The sequence below is a fragment of the Clarias gariepinus genome, chromosome 17 (genome assembly GCF_024256425.1).
Source record: "Clarias gariepinus isolate MV-2021 ecotype Netherlands chromosome 17, CGAR_prim_01v2, whole genome shotgun sequence".
NCBI lineage: Eukaryota > Metazoa > Chordata > Actinopteri > Siluriformes > Clariidae > Clarias > Clarias gariepinus.
In genome coordinates this window covers 19,188,601-19,205,522 of record NC_071116.1, presented here as the reverse complement: position 1 = coordinate 19,205,522, position 16,922 = coordinate 19,188,601, and the positions used below count along the sequence as shown (strand labels likewise).

At 38.2% G+C, this 16,922-nt stretch overlaps 1 protein-coding gene across 1 annotated transcript in view; it reads right to left on the bottom strand.

Annotated features, from left to right (window-relative positions):
* LOC128545645 (roundabout homolog 1-like) overlaps positions 1-4,132 on the bottom strand; it is a 219,816-nt gene extending 215,684 nt beyond the window's left edge. The window contains exon 1 of the mRNA XM_053516134.1: positions 3,849-4,132. The gene's annotated coding sequence lies outside the window, so the exon portion shown is untranslated. The remainder of the gene's footprint in view (positions 1-3,848) is intronic.
* Between the last annotated feature and the right edge of the window lie 12,790 nt (positions 4,133-16,922).

The following is a 16,922-nucleotide window of genomic DNA, read 5'->3' as shown; positions in this document are numbered from 1 at the left end:
AAATGACATACTGGAAATACGGATTTACGGGTGTGAACTATGGTCATGTTTACTCTGAAAAGCAATTTCACTTGTCACTTAATAAATCAGGCCACTAAGAGGTTTTTGTGGTCTGATAAAAAATGTAGGAAGTGCTGCTCAATATCCAGCTGTGAAGGCTTGTGGGGCACACAGACAGAATTAACAATGTAGAGAAAGGGAAAACACACACACACACACGTACACCATCTTATCACAAAAAATTAAAGAGCAAAGGAGGCAGTGGGCTTTAAGGAATATTAATGAAGTACCTGCTATGGTGACCACCACCATCCAAGCTTTATTCAGCAGATTTTGTCAATCAAGACCAAGCCAAAAATAATAATAATAATACAATGTAAAACAAATGATTGAGGTTTGTATAATTTTTATAACATAAAATTCACTCACTTAATATACCACTAATCCTGTACAGGGTCGCATGAAACCTAAAGCCTATACTAAGGGATCCTGGTTACTATAAAGGGGAACAGTATATCTAGGACTGGGAGCCAATCTACAACAGGGCAAAAGCATGCACACACTTTGGGCCATTTGGGAACTCCAATTACCCTAACCTGCATGACTTTGGACTGTGGGTCCAAAGACATGCAGGAACCCAACGCCTAATTGGTGTTTCCAAATTGCCCGTAGTGTGTGTGTGTGCCCTGCGATGGATTGGCACCCTGTCCAGGATGTACCCCGCCTCATGCCCTAAGCCTCCTGGGATAAGCTCCAGGTCCCCGCGACCCTGAACACAGGATAAAGTGATACAGTAGATGAGGGAGTGAGTGAGAGTTTGGTATTGGGGCTTACAGAAGCAATCTTCTGATTTTTTCATAAAAGTCTTAATACAATATAAACAATAGTTATGAAAATGTACTTAATTTATAGTTCAAAAGTTAGAACCCCTCCTGTTAATTACATTTAGTTAATTACATATAACTTTTTTCAAATTTCAAATTCAAATTATATTTGTCACATACACAGTCATACACAGTACTGTAGGATATGCAGTAAAATGCTTAGACGACTGCCTGTGACCTTAAAATAAAAGACTATTAATAGGAAATAAATATGAAAAAGAAAAAAAGAAAGTTTTTATTATTGAACAATAATGAAAACAAAAACAAACAAACAAAAAAACATATGTGGGTAATACTGAGTACCCCCATGATCTTAAAGCTTGATAGCTTGCAGGTCCACCATTAGCAATAATAACTTGAAGTACCAAGAAGAAGTACCAATGTGTGTTGTGGCACATTGTGGCACATTAATCTTGAAAGGGCTATAAAACAATTTTTCCAAACAATTTGGATTTCAGCATTCTCCAGTGAGAAAGATTATTCACAAGTGAAAAGCATTTAAGAGAGTTTGGCAATCTTCCCAGGTGTGGATATCCCAGCACATTCACCTCAAGGTCAGACCATGCAGTGCTTAGAGAGAAAAAAAAAACAAGAGCTACATTTCAGGCCCTAGAGGCCTTGCTGAGGATGTTAAATTTTATGACAACGAAAGCCTGTGGCAGCACAATTAGAAAAAGACTGAACAAGAACAGTTTGTTTAGAATGGTTTCAGGAAGAAAGACTCTTCAGCAATAAGAACATACTGTAGAAGCATGACTGAGGTTTACAAAACTGCATCTAAACAAAGCACAAGGCTTCTGTAACAATGTCCTCTGGACAGATCAGACCAATGTGGACTTGTTTGGGTTGTGAGGTGTCAGGAGCCTGTCTCAGAGAACTTAAGGCCACCAAATTACAGGGCACAAGCACACACATACACTATAGGTAATTTGGAAATGCCAATCAGCCTACACATCTGTGGACTCTGGGAGGAACCTGGAGTAACCAGAGGAAACCCTCCAAGTACAAGGAGAGCATACAATCTCGACAGACTGACCAGAGGTGAGATTCGAACCCCCAAAGTGACAGTGCTTACTACCCCACTGTGGCACCATACTTAAATTACATTTTCTTTATTGATCTCAGATCAGATCATATTTCTCTAATTTCTACAAAAACAACCAATGAATTAATCCCATTCTTATATTTGTAAGAAGGTTATTTTTTAAATGGTTGCACTGAAAATGGTTGTAATGAACTTAATGAACAGACCCGACATTACTCTAAGACAAAACAAAATCCCCTGCAGAACTTTCACATCAGTAACCTTTTTTTTTTGTTTTGTTTTTTACAAGTTTTGCCGGCTCTGCATAAATCAGTTTGCCCATCCCTGTTTCCTTACTATAGCAAGCAATGTGAATGTATGAGTAAACACCTCGACTGTTTGAACAAACAAATGAGATTTGGTTACTTATGCAAAGTGAACAGACAAGACAAACTAAAATTGAAATTCAAATACATTTTGCTCCAGCAAATAACATATTTAAGAGTCTTTGTGTTGCCTTTCCGTAATTAGTCGCTGATTCAGTCATACAACCTACAGTTAATCTGATTGAAAAATAGTAGAACAGCATCATGAAATGTATTGACGGGCAAGTGAAAATAGAGAAAATCTGCAATTTGACAGTTTTTTAGAGTGGGTAAGTTTCACACCCAATTATGGCTTCTAGTTGGCTATACTGTAGACAGGTCATTGGGTTTGTATCTATATGTAGTGGTTAGGACTGGGTTGCCAAGACCAGAGCCATCCATCCAGCCATTCATCCATACCACGTATACTGCATATCCTGTGTAGGGTCACTCAAGAACATGCAAACTCCACACTCGCAGAGCAGAGGCGAGATTTAAACCCCTACCTTGAAGGTGGGAGGCGACTAAATCAAAGTCACTACATCATTGGGATTACCCTTTTTTTAATCCAAGTTAACTGTATTCTCTCTCTCTCTCTCTCTCTCTCTCTTTTATGCAACCATGTTGTGATGCCAGATGCCATATTATAACCTTGCCAGCGGAGCTTGATACAGTATGTGTTTTTACTTAATTCCATGTGGGACACAATTTTAAACGGACACCAAAGCAATGCTGAGCTTGGTGGTGGTGATCTCCTCCTGTGAATCCTTATTCTCCAAGAGAGTTTAAAAGAGGACGCAAATCAATCTGAGGTGTTAATCAGTCTCAGACGGAGATGATCACACTCAGAGTCCTGATGATGCGAAAGAAAGTTCAGGAATGCAGTGACTTTAGCAGAGTGATCATTCCAGAACTGACGAATTACATTTACATTCATTCAAGTAATGGAGAAGCTGCTCCCTAGAGACGGATCAACTCTAAGCGCTCTTTACAGAGGATCCCCGAAGTACAGACAAGCATTGCTCAAGCGCACTTCAGCAAAAATCAATAGCAAATCAATTTGGTCAAACAATGAATTTTAGAAAGGGAAAAAAAAATGCTGACCATGTCTTATTGGATATATCATCAGAAAGAAAGAAAGAGAGACAATGGGTTTTTCCTTTCCTTTCTTTATGTCAAAATAAACTTAATCTCCATTGACCAAACTGGAAATGCTGAGCTCTGTAATGTTTGTTAACATGCTGTATAAAATTCAGCTATAATTAAACTGAAAGTTCAAGGCTGTATACTGTATATCTGGATCAGTCCACTTTCTAACCAGTTTAAACACCATTCAAGCTCTACTGAACAGAATCAAAGTACAGATATTATGTTTAACATACTAGGCTTCGAAATAAATCACTGCTTAGTATTAGACGGATGAGATCATTCCTCTATAACCCAGGCATGTGTGATACATTTCATCATTGCACTTGAGAAGTTGAATATTTCCCCTCTCTGATCCATTTTCCGAACTTTTCTCAGCTGTCCAAAACCGCGCAGTTCAGAAGATTCCCTGAATATGACTTAACTCACCGCTTTTCAGTGTCCAGCCGCTCAGCTCGTCCTCTTTCAGGTAGAAGAGTCTCGTTCCATTCCTGCGCGCGCTGTCTCTCGCTCTCTCTACCTGTCCCGCGCGCCGGTGCGCGCTAACGAGGAGCCGCGCGCTTTTAAATAAACGTGGTGGGAATAAAGTGTGTAACGTTTGCTCAGGGTTTGTTTCCTCCTAAACAGCACTGATTCTCCTCTCGAGTTAACAGAGACCCTGAGTGGTTGTAGTGGACGGTGATCGTGCGTTGGAGGCGCAGAAAGGCGGCGGAAAGCTGAGCGCTGCTTCTCTCCTGCGCCGCGCTGCAGCAGCCACCGGCTCCGAGCTGCGCCATCCAGCGACATAATCACAGCTCAGATTAGGGGGAGGGCACAGGATAAGCCCATGTGTTGATCGATTTGTTCGGATTTCTTGTTGTTGTTTTTTTTATTACTTTTAGACTGCATCGATTATTTACAAACTCTTGGTCGCGTTCTGATTTATCACTTACCATATTCTGATTTATGACATCATCAATCATATGAAAAGTCACCTGAGAATGAAAAAAAATGCATTTTTTGAAATTTCAAAAGATTTTTTAATTGATCTGAGTGTATAAAGCAAAATGCATTTACATGTTATTAAATTGTGTGTATAGGGCCAGTGGTGGCTTAAAACAAAGAATGCTGACCACTGTGATATTATTTAACATAATGATGAAAATTAAATTTGATTCATTTTAAAGAAGTTCAGGAAGGTTGATGGTTCGAGCCCGAGCTCCGCCATGTTGCCACTGTTGGGCCCCTGAGCAAGGCTCCTACCTGCGATGTATAACGGCTGAACCAAGTGCTCTGACCCCAGCCTGGTAACACAACTGGGATATGTGAAGAATAAACAATTTCGCTGTGCATTATGTGAAGAATAAAGAATTAAGCTGTAAATATCACGAATAAGGAATTTCACTGTCCAGCCTTTATTCATGATATTTAATGCACAGCGAAATTCTTTATTCTTCACATACCCCAGCCTGGTAACAAAGCTGGTGTATGTGAAGAATAAAGAATTTCGCTGTGCATTACTGTAAATATCATGAATAAATGTACTAAATGTTCTAAATGTACCCTTTTACTACAATATGAATATTTATAACTACCAAAGAAAATACTATGCAAGAGTTGAAATGATGCAACCTATTTAACATGCCATCTGCGCGCAAACAAATGCTTTCAGAAGTCCATGCTGCCCTGAGATGTCTTCCACACAGCGAGGCATCTGTGTCTTCCCACAGTAATCAGCTGCTGCTAGGTGAGGTGCAGGCTGTCTCTCCGTCTTGGCTCTTCATTTCTCAGTCCACTCAGCAGTCCAAATGGCCTGTTCCTGTTTGACGCACACACAGGAGCTGTAGACACCAGCTTCAACTGATGGGTTCTGACAACATAAGAGGCACACAAGCGAACATGCCAAGCATCCTGGCTTTTCATCAGCCCTAAACCCTCTAGTCCACCTGAGATTTATTAACCACCGATTCCAATAGTCATTTTAAAGTGTAAAGAGACTCCTGGACCACACATGGTAAGGATCTTTTTTTTAAAAAAATGCAATATTTAAACTGTACTACAGCCACATACAATACTAATTTACCTGACATGTTTTGATTAAAAGCAATCACATCAGCAATCATTTCCATCATTTTGCATACCGTTATGTATATAAAATTAATGAGGGCTTAAATTGCACTTATATCTGTATTTGATCATAACCCACTATGCATCTAGAAACTATAAAAGCGCCAGAGAAATCTCCTAAATGTAGAAATGGCAACACGATCAGCATGGTGTGTGAATTCTGGTGGTGACAGATCAACCTCAGCTACAACACTCAAGTGCATAATTGGCCTCAAATGTTGACTGGCTTTGGAACGTACACTGTGCATTCATGTTAATGAGCAGAGTCTTCCCTGTCCTGCAAACTTCATATTTTTTCACTTACTTGTGTGACAGTAAAAAAAAAACAAAAAAAAAAACTCTCAAAGTCATTTTCTTAATGCATCCTATGGGATCCCAGTTCCAATTCACAATACTACTCTTAAACAGACAAGCTTTCATATAAGCAGAATAGAAAAAAAAAACTATCCTATTTCCTATTTATATCTGTATATGGATATTTTTAGAAAACAATATCTGTCCATTTGCATTTCCCAAGTTTAGATAGATATTTGCTGCACTAAATAAACTGAATTAGTTTGTGGTCTTACCAATGTTATCCTCAAAGCTGAGCATTCAAAGTTGAATAGACCAGACAGTTTGTGTAATGATAAATGTGTTGCAAGATACTGTAGAGAAAGGAATCCAACATACCTTGAGGAAATACGCATTGACATACAGTATAGAATTGCAGTGTGATGCTCATCAGTGCTGAGGAAGCTAAATTCTGAAATGAACACTAAAATGAGTGCTTTGGTCAGCAGCCAGAACAAGACATCCTTTATTGGGTTTAAGACAGGTATTGAGAGACCACAGCAATATCTGTCCTACAATTCGTTTCTGAGATCCGTGTACTCCCAAAGAACTGACCGAGTGCGCTATTAATATCAAGATGTGTCTTTTGGCAGGTTTGTCTGCATGATGTCCAAAGCTCCATTCAAAACAGTTTCTCACGATAATTTCTGGATGTTTAACCATACTAGCTCTTCAAAGCAGTTGTACATGATTTCTTTAAAGGCTTCTCTGGGGGTCCTCAAGAGTTCCCCAAAGGTACACATACAGTAGATGAATGCTTCAAAGTACAAAATTAAGATCTAATTAAGAGCTAAGAATCTTTAAATATTTCTTAGATTTTAATATGTTGTTCATTGAATCCAAAACATGCACATAGCCATGAAAAATTTAGCTCAAAACATAAGGTCAAAGTCTTCCTCTATTGTGGCAGTACACTAATGGCATAACTCGACAACCAATTTTTCAAGGACGTTTCAAGTGAGGTCTAGGAAAGGAGAGGGGAGAACTGAGAGGGATGGAAACAACAAAACAACATATATAAGAAGAGGATATAGAGAAAACTGTGTGTGTGTGTGTGTGTGAGAGAGAGAGAGAGAAAGAGAGAGAGAGAGAGAGAGAGAGAGAGCGATAGAGAGAGAGAGAGAGAGAGAGAGAGAAGACGGGCTATAAGGCATACCAGACAGAATAATACCAAAGTAAATGTCACTCTATAGGTGGACAGCCTGTCCCCATGGCCCTTGTGGAAGAGTGAGGACAGTGTTAGTCTAAACCTTTATTACAATGGCCTTTTGGGTGATCAGTCTCAAGACTCTGTCTGTGATATTTCAATCAGTTCATGCACTCTGCTGGAACACAACAGAATAGTTTATAGCCCAAGTAACTGCTGGTTTAAGAAAAAGAAACAAACTTTGTTATCCATTTATAACTACAGGATTTGTATTTTTAGATCACATTCTAAAAACATAATGTAAGATTTTTGGATTTTGGCCCTGTCTGGTAAAAAATGCTATTGCAAGCTACTTGCAGAGGAACAAATATAAGTTTTGCTGCATTGTTTTCCATGGGAGAGATTGATCCTGTGGGTTGGTGTGTAATTCAGAAAGAATTCAAGGCTGTTCCTCCAACTGCATACTATGCATTAAGTGGTTTCATGACAAACTATTTGGTAAGGTAGTATGCAGTTTGAGGTGTGACACAAAGGTCTCATATTCAGAGGATATAATTAACTGCTCCCATTTTCTCTGGAGAGAAGAAACAAACAGAAGTATTGTACACATCAGAGTAACCATCAGGGTTCGGACTACCAGGAAAGAGAGCAAAAACCTTCTGTTGCTCTGTCATAATGTCTCGTCACCCTGTTTTTGGCTCCCATCAAGGGCAATAAATATTAACTTATGTTAGCTAGCCAAAGTACAGTAAAGGGAACAACACTGCCCCCTCTGGTCATCCCTGGTCAAAGCAGGGGTTGCATTTTATTTATCTAATCTGTAATTGTCTTCTCACGCTTGTTGAAGACAAGCGTGAGAATCTATTTGTGTTGAATCTATTATTGTTGAATTCATCAAAAAATAATGGATAAGTCAGTTTTAGCATAGGGCAAGCAAACACCTCACTATCAACTAACACAATCAAGTTTAAAATACAAAGATACAGAGTTGCACAAAACCACCTCCAGCTGTCCTCTACCAGATACCAAAAGATCTATAATAAAATCTCTTTTCACATGGGTCCTCTAGTTGGTTAATTGGTTAGTTAGAACATTAGTAGTGAGAATAAATCTTCTAACCATCATCTATTATTCACTAGGTTCTCATTAAATTAAATAAAGCTCCATCAAGAAAAATGTTAAAACTCCTGCCTCTTTTTCTCTTCAAAATGCCTTAAGCTGGATGACATGGGCAGCTGTCCAGTTTAGCATCATACGCAATTGCCGTTCTATCACTTGTTTGCACATTGCAATATGTTTTGTCACCGTTTGAGTGAATTAATCAGTCTTGGCATCCTGATTCAAGGTCTTCCCCACAGGAGTACGAGATGGGGAGGAAGGAGGCTAGTGGACGTTACCTCAGGTCCCCCCACTGAAAGCTCGACTGTGGAGGAAGCAGGAAAAAAAAATGTAATGTAGTAAAATCAATCACACTATTAAATGGTACCAAATGAACCACCAAGTAAACATAATGCTGTGAATATATACTGCACTGTATAGTTTCAAAGGCTCATTTTATTTTTTGATTTTTTTTTTTTTTTATAACATATAACTAGTCTACACACCTCCAAGAATGGTTTAAACTCAAGGGTGGGTAGTCCTGATGCATATTGAGTAAGAATAAATATAATGAGAATGTCAAAGCCATCCAGTGTCCTGTTTAAAAAAAAAAAAAACAAGTATGGAAAATGAGAAGTGGGCAAAATATAAAGTTATGCAGCTTTGTTATCAATTTATAAAAATAATATAATGTATGGGGTTAGTATAATGCTTATTTATTAGATTATTAGAACATTGGTTGATGATTTTATGCAGTTTCACAAATGACAATGTCCGTAGCCAACAACAAAACCATTTTAACCTACTGTAACTAGCACATTACTGATTTGGATATCCTCAATGAAATTACCTCATAATGTTTTTGTGCGAAGGCTGTGAGGTCAGTCTGAGGAATTTCCTATGCTGTACTAATTAGGTTTGCTTCATATTGTAAATTTTAAATAAAATGTGCATTATACTGTATATTTATACTTTGAATGTATATTGCGTTGGTTGAATATAGCATTTTTTTGAAACACCCCTCACAGCATGACACTGAAGGGGAGTTCTACCCAGGTATCATAAATACTAGAACTTCCACTGCTGTGTTCATAATGATCTGGATGCAAGGCTAAGAAAAAAGGGATCGATAGTGTTCAAAAATGGTCCACATCATTTAGGGCTTTACCAAATAGTACAAAAAAAATGTTCCGATTGAAAAATCACAGACCTCACCAAAAAATAATAAAATAATCCAACACTGATCCTGCGATCGAGCAATACCTAGAGGAATGTTTCAACACTTCACATTTGTGCATGTCACTTCATACACAAATACCCTAGTCCTATCCTTATGCTGTATCATTTTTAAACACTTCGTCTGTGGGCCGGTGTGAAATTCATTCTCTTGCACAGTCACTGTAGAAAGACTGCCTGTGGCAAGCCTAAAGCAATGCTGAGCCCACCTGTCAATGCTGTAAATCCACAGAGCGGAGGGGGACGGTAAGGACATTGATGCCCCTGCTGAGACAATGACTGGCAGAAGGATGTTCTCTCTCACGCATATTAACCAAGGGCAGGTTCGACCGGGTTGGGAGGGGATGTGATGGGTCAGGGAAGGCTCACTAATTGCCAGACTGAAAACAGCAGTGGCTCGTTAAGCAAATATAGGTTAACAAAGCCAGTGCCACAAGAGGGTCCGCTGCCCCTTTACTCTGTGTAATGAAAGTTGTCTCTTTTTTTCCTTGTCATCTTGGGAATGTTCAAACATTTAAACAGGCTAATGAGCCCATTTAGTGTAGAGGGAGGATGGAAAAGGGGAGTGGAGGAAAGAATTGCAGCAGCTTTTACCTTGCAGACATCATTCACCTTCTCTCTCTCTGCTCTCTCCAACCCTCCAGCTATCTCTCTATCTTTACCCTTTTTCTCCGTATCTCTATTTATATACAGTAGTAGGCAGTACCAGGCTCTGCATACATCTTTGGCTAGCCAAATGCAACAGGAAAGAAATCCAATACAAATGAATTCATAAACAAGGCCATTTGCAATGTGTACTTTTGCATGACCAATACTTTGGCAGAATGTGTCATGTTGGGCTAAAGCAAAATCTTTCAAATGTCATAAAGGATTTTATACAGCTCCGAGGAACTCTGAAGAAAAAAAAATAAGAGTGACCCATTGTAAAATTATTGTTGATTTCTTCACTGTTGAGGATTTCTGCTTTGTACTTTAATGCTGCAGCTGCAGTGAATGTGAGACTGGATTTCCTTACCTTTTATTGCTCATAAATGGGCAAAAAATGTTCCCTTGCTATTCTTTACGATTTCAGTCAGACATAACAGAAAATTGACATTTAAGTATTTTTAAATGGAGCACGAGAATTGTGCTTCGTGACAATGGTTTGACAGGTCTAGAAATTCCATATATTCAATTATAAATACATGTACTGTATTGGTGTATTTGTATTCATTAGCAATTAAGTTATAAAATACACAGTAGTTATAGTACATAGAATATTTTATGGACTTCTGATGGCACCACCAGAAAAGCCACTTTCTCCACATCAAGATCATGGAGCAATCAATAGTGGAGAATTCACCATGAATGAAACACCAGTCTGGCACATATAGTCATAGCAAAAGTGTTGAGAATGACACAAATATTAATTTTCACTAAGTGTTTTTAGACCTTTTGTCATATGTTACTATTGTATACTGAAGAATAATTACAAGCATTTTATACTGTAAGTATCGAAGTATTTTAGTGACAATTACATTAAGTTTATCAATTTCTCACAACCATCCAAGAACAGTTTGGTGACAAACAATGCCTTTTCCAGGATGATAAAGAACCTTGCCATAAGCCAAACGTGATAACTAAGTGGTTCAGAGAACAAAACATTTAAATCTTGGGTTCATTGAGAAAAAACTCCACAGATCTTAATCCCATTGAGAACTTTTGATCAATCCACAAGAGGATGGAGGGAGTTCACATATTCTCCCCTTGCTTGGTGGGTTTCCTCCCACAATCCAAAGACATACTGTACAGATTAGGTAAAATAGTGTTCCCAAATTGGCTAGTGTGTGTGTGTGTGTGTGTGTGTGTGTGCGTGTGTGTGTGTGTGTGTGCTCTGCAATAGATTGGCCCCCCATCCAGGGTGTACCCGGCCTCAAGCCCTAAGTCTCTTGGGATAGGCTCCATGCCTCTCGTAGCCCTGGTACAGGATAAAGCGATATAGACGTTGGGTGAGTGAGAGTGAGTGATAACGACTTCCTTAAGGGTTCATTGAATGATTACTATTTTATATAAAACTTTTGGATGGAGAATCAATCTGCTGTAAGGTTCTATGCGGTAATGATTTTTCATGACTTTTACCAGTGTTCCATCTTGTCTATTTTGGATGGCAGGTTCTGGAGGTGTGTCGGATGCAAGTGTATATAACCTGAACCTGTTCAAATAACCTAAACATACTGTATACTGTGAACATGAAGCAACCAAACTATGGAGCACACAACAAGCAACATGTAAAAGAAAAATTTGATAAAGGGACACTGAAAGCACAAATGTGAATACTGGGGAGAAACATGGCATAAAAAGACAAAAGGTGAAAGTAATGACATGTGACATGCTGGGGAATGCTGATGGGAAGTGTATTTTCGTGTCTCATTGTTGCTACCATGACAGAACCTGTCAGCCATGGAAGGGGAAAATCACAGTCAAGACGGGGGGTCCTGGACAGTCATGCGAGAAGTCTGCTCTTGGTGGATTATTTAGTTTATCCTCTTTTTTTTTTTTTTTACCGAAAAAATGTATTTGGAGGAGAAACTAAAGTCCAAATTATGCTCTCAAAATGCTACAGGTTTTCTGTTCCCCTTGTTTGGTTTTCTAAAGAAACACTCCATGTAAACCTAGAATAATGAATCAAATTTGAAACATGGGACTGATTATATGATACTAATGTTTAATTAGTCTGTAGAATTTAAACTGTATGTGTTACAGGGATGAAAGGAATTATTTACCATATCTTATCTACTTTACTGAAGGGCACATAAGGTTCTTGTAACAGTGCATACTTTTAGGTATCTGTAATGGGTACAAATAGATAACGGATGACTTCAGCTCACTTATTACGGAATATGTGCAATCAGATGTGTCAGATATGTCTTCTAACAATCCCTCTATCTGAACAGTTCCCAGTGAAAGCGTGCTCTAATGAGATCAGAGGAGCCGAGAGAGTTGAACCCCGTTCGCAGACAATGAAACAGAACCACTATCACTTATCCATGGCATCAGGTGAGATTGTTCTCATTAAAAATTGGCGGCACATGTGGCACGAGGTGGATATCAATTAAAATGATGTATGAGCCTGGAATTTTGTAATTAGAACATGGAACTGGATTTAATAACATTCATTAAACTACTAATCAAGAGTAAACAGGGCTGGAGTGAATAGTGCACAAACAACAGGGACTAGTTGAGGTAGTTCTCTCAACGCTCTATTCTCTTTCGGCTAAGATTGATATTCTTGGCTTGCAGCTTATCACTGTCTTAATTCCACAGCAAATATACTTTCAGTGAACAAAGTCTGACAAACTCAGATTTTGGCTTAGATCCAGATCAGAATATCTCTGTGCAGCTCCTCCACCCCACCTCCAGCCCCCCAATTCTCTCTCAGTGAATAGACAACAGGCCAAGCTGCTGAATCATAAACAGATATGCTGTGTACTCAGCGAGGATCTCTTTCTAATGACTCCCAGCCAACCTCAAACCAGAGGGGGTATATTCCAATCAATCACGTATCAGGCGAAACAGCGCAGCGAGCTTTTCTGCTCCACAGAAAATGCTTTCCATCAAGACTAATTGGTGCCCCCGTGAACTGCATAACCAATTGAAGGACGAGCAAACTGTGTTTTTCCCATTTGTGAAGATGTAAATCTATTATTTTGGGTTTTATTTGACAGCCGTGTACCGGATGAGTCATTCATTAGTGTGTGAGAATGAGTATTCACTGTGAAGCAACAGGGCATCAGAAGCAGCCAGTCTTCTGGTCAAGCTTTCAGGCATGAACACACACACACACACACACACACACACACACACATGACACACAGTGAGTTCACAGACTGGGAAAGTGATGGAATATTATTACTCATATACTTATCAGGATAATGATAACCAGAGCTGCTTGGTTAATCAGATTGTACTGATGCAGAATCATTAAAGGGTCACAAGAATGATAACTTTACAATTTGTTAGTTTTAGTCTGGCTTACAGTAACTGATGATGGTTATCCCTTAATCAAACAACATTTGGTAACTTACTCAAAGAAAAATTTTTTTTTCCTTTTGTTGTTTCTATATACACCTTTTGGTGAAAAAGGCTAGGAACCGGGTAAGGAACCATATATATTATAATACTTAAATTTAACTGACCGTGAGTAAAAAAAAAAAACCTTGGAAATGTCTTCAAATGTTACATTTCTAAGTATTTCCATAAGAATCGTGATCACATTACATGATGCAATGTTTGAGTCTTGAATGATAAAAGTGAATCTTATTTGTAAATTATGAGTGAGGATGTGGGTGTATTTAAAGCAGTGGACCTTAAAGCGGACTCCAAGACCGCCAGGGATCAGTGTTTTGATACAGTGGTGAAAATTTGACCAATGCAAATGTGCACAAAAGTATATTTTTTATTGCACTAAAGTATATATTTTTTATAAGACATATTGTTAGTCCATTTGACTGGTCCTTTGAAATGAATAGGTGTCATGCTAACCTCAGCATTTAAAGTAATAAAGCCAAATTTAGAGATATGACTTAAAAATAGGTTTGAGGTTATAAGGAGGAAGTAGAAAAACAGAACAGTAGGAAGATACAAAACAAGAGACTATGGAAATGCAATTGTCCCAAAACACCAGCATATGCAGCCGTATGAATAGAAATAGAAAGGAAATGGGAGTCAGGTTAGAATAGTAGGTTGAATAAAAACAATGTAATATATTGACATATACAGCAGAGGAGTGTTTCAGATGGTGGTGGATCACTGGGGTGGAATTGGACATGACACCAAGAAATATGACCTTTTAAATTGACTTTATTGTGTTATATCATTGGAAAGTTCATGATGGAGAGGAGGAAAGTCTCTACTATAAAAAAAAAAATCTCCAAATACTATATTTATCTGCATCCCTCCATTTAACCCTCCTCCTTTAACCAGGCATATAGACACAACTTACTCTACAATCAATTAGGGAACTCTCATTAAAGGTGGAAATTGAACCTTCAACATTGCAGGTGCAAGGCCACAGTGCTAAACAGTACGCCTCCATGCCACCAAAATGATTTTACTTTGTTTAATAATGGCCCTAACATTTAAAGAAGTATGGACTTCATTTTACATTTAAATGTGTTCCCGCACCAAAAAAAAAACAAAACACAGCACTGTAAAGCTTTTTACGTTTTTTTTTTCTTAGCTAGAGAATCAATTCTATTTAAGGTTGCTTTAAATTTTTTCAAATGTTATTTTACTACTTGAGAATTTAGGCATACCTGGAGGAATCATTAAACTTTAGGAAGAATGGTTAAATACGGAGCAATTACAGGTTGTTTGGTTTGTACCTCTGGGGGAACCTTTATTATCTGCTCACAGAAGGAGAATATCTTTAGAAAGCTATGAACCCCTAACGATTGAAAGATGTCTGAAGAGGATGAAGATTTAACGATTTGCATTTACTTAGTTCATAACACATGTGCTATTTAACATTTATCACAGGCATAAAAAGCATCATGTTTACATGAGATGCTTTGGAAAGAGCTTGAGTCGTAGTGTAGTGGTGTATCCATGATACATATTATATATATATATATATATATATATATATATATATATATATATTCAAAAGTTTGGGGTCACTTTCTAACTCCATAATGGTTCCTGATTTTTATTTCTTTCTACATTGTAAAGGAATGCTGAAGGCGTCCAAAAAATGCATTTATCTCTTTTGAACAGTTAATGGTAAGATGTGTCTGCTACTTCTGCTCCGTAAAGACTTCATAACGCCTCTAATCTGAGGTGCTGTTAATTGGTCATTTTTCAGGCTGATAACTCTAAATGAACTTCTCGTCTGCGGCAAGGGTAGGTTTTGGTCTCGCCCTCCTGGGATGGCCTTCATGAGAGCCAGTTTCATTATGGTGCTTGACGGATTTTGCTAATGCACTTGACAATACTGTTCTTGCAAGAACTATTACAGAAAGGCTGACCTCTGTGTCTTAAAATAACAACTGTTGTTTTTGTTGTTTTTACGGAATTACCTAATTCCATATGTGTTATTTTATAGTTTTGAAATCCCCAATATATATATATATATACACATTCTACAACTATATATATATATATATATATATATATATATATATATATATATATATATATATATATATATATATATATATAAAATACAAACAAACTCATGAAAACTACAAAACAATTGCAGATATTTTTTAGAAAGGCTTAAAGAGCCATCAGCGACACTTGAGTGTTAGCCTCAGGAGAGCCGAGAGAGAGAGAGCAGGGTTAAACGTCTCCGCTATTATGAAACACTTTGATTACTTATTTATCAGCTCAGTGCTTGTGTCTCGTCAGAACTCCAGGTTTCTTTCTATTCTCTCTGTGCCCGGAGCCTCCTTCAGTTGAAAGCCGATTTAGCATGTTCATTTCAATAAGCCTGAAGGTCTTGGGGAGGAATTAATCAAAATCCTCAGTGCAAAAATAAACTCTCCTTCTCACTTTCTGAAGGCTTTCAAGGAAATCCCTTCAGCAGGTGGATCCTGGAGCATCAGAAAAAGAAAACCAATGAGCTGCATCTTGAGCCTTGAAACTCACCTAACCCTGATAACTGATGTACTCTGTTCACGCTGTCCTTCCTCCTTCTCCTCTTGCTTTGTTCCTATCTGCCTGTCCCACACCCTGCTGACAGCCAGATGAATGGATGGTCCGTTGCCTGAACTAACACCCCTACCACCAAATCAATAGACTATTATCAAGGATATTAACACAGGAATAACCACTTATTTCAGTTATTTGATAAACTAAAGCAAACGCACAAAGGCATTTCAATAGTTCCACTAAGATTTACAATTTGTTTGGGGTAGCTACAGTAGGTATTTCATAGCATATTTATCAGATATTCAAGGTGTCGAGGATGCAGGAGCAGACTTAACATTAACACACATAATGAAAAAGACAAGCAATAATATCAAGATTGAAACTTGAGCAGGGAGAATAAGCTGGAGCTAACAATAAAAGCAACAAATACTGCACAATAGGGTAATGATAACAGACACAAGACACAAGCTGTGCCTCAATTCGGGTGCCGCATCTGTCTAACTATGTAGTCTATGTAAACTTTGCTAGTCAATGCAATATGAGGTAATGATCTATAAAAATTAAAATGAGCATGGTAAAACAATAAACGTTTGTGGTGTAGGTCAGATACATGCAGGCAAGCTGTCATAGATTCTGTGATTTTGGTGGCATAGTGGTTGTCTCGCACCTCCAGGGTTAAGGGTTCGATCCCACAGTCTAGAGACTGTGACATGCATCCTGGTTTAGGCTTCTACCATGTTCTACCATGTTTCATGTTCATTATTTCCATGAAAAAGAAGGCTGCATTCATTGGCCACATTTAAAGGAGCTTTTTTTTTTAAGGAGAATTCAAGATGTGTCCTAAAGCAACTTCTGAACTGACAGTGATGCTAAAAATCAGATTGACACTGGAACTCAAAACAAGGGGGCATAATAAGAACACAAGAGGAAGACAACCCATAACAATGAAATGA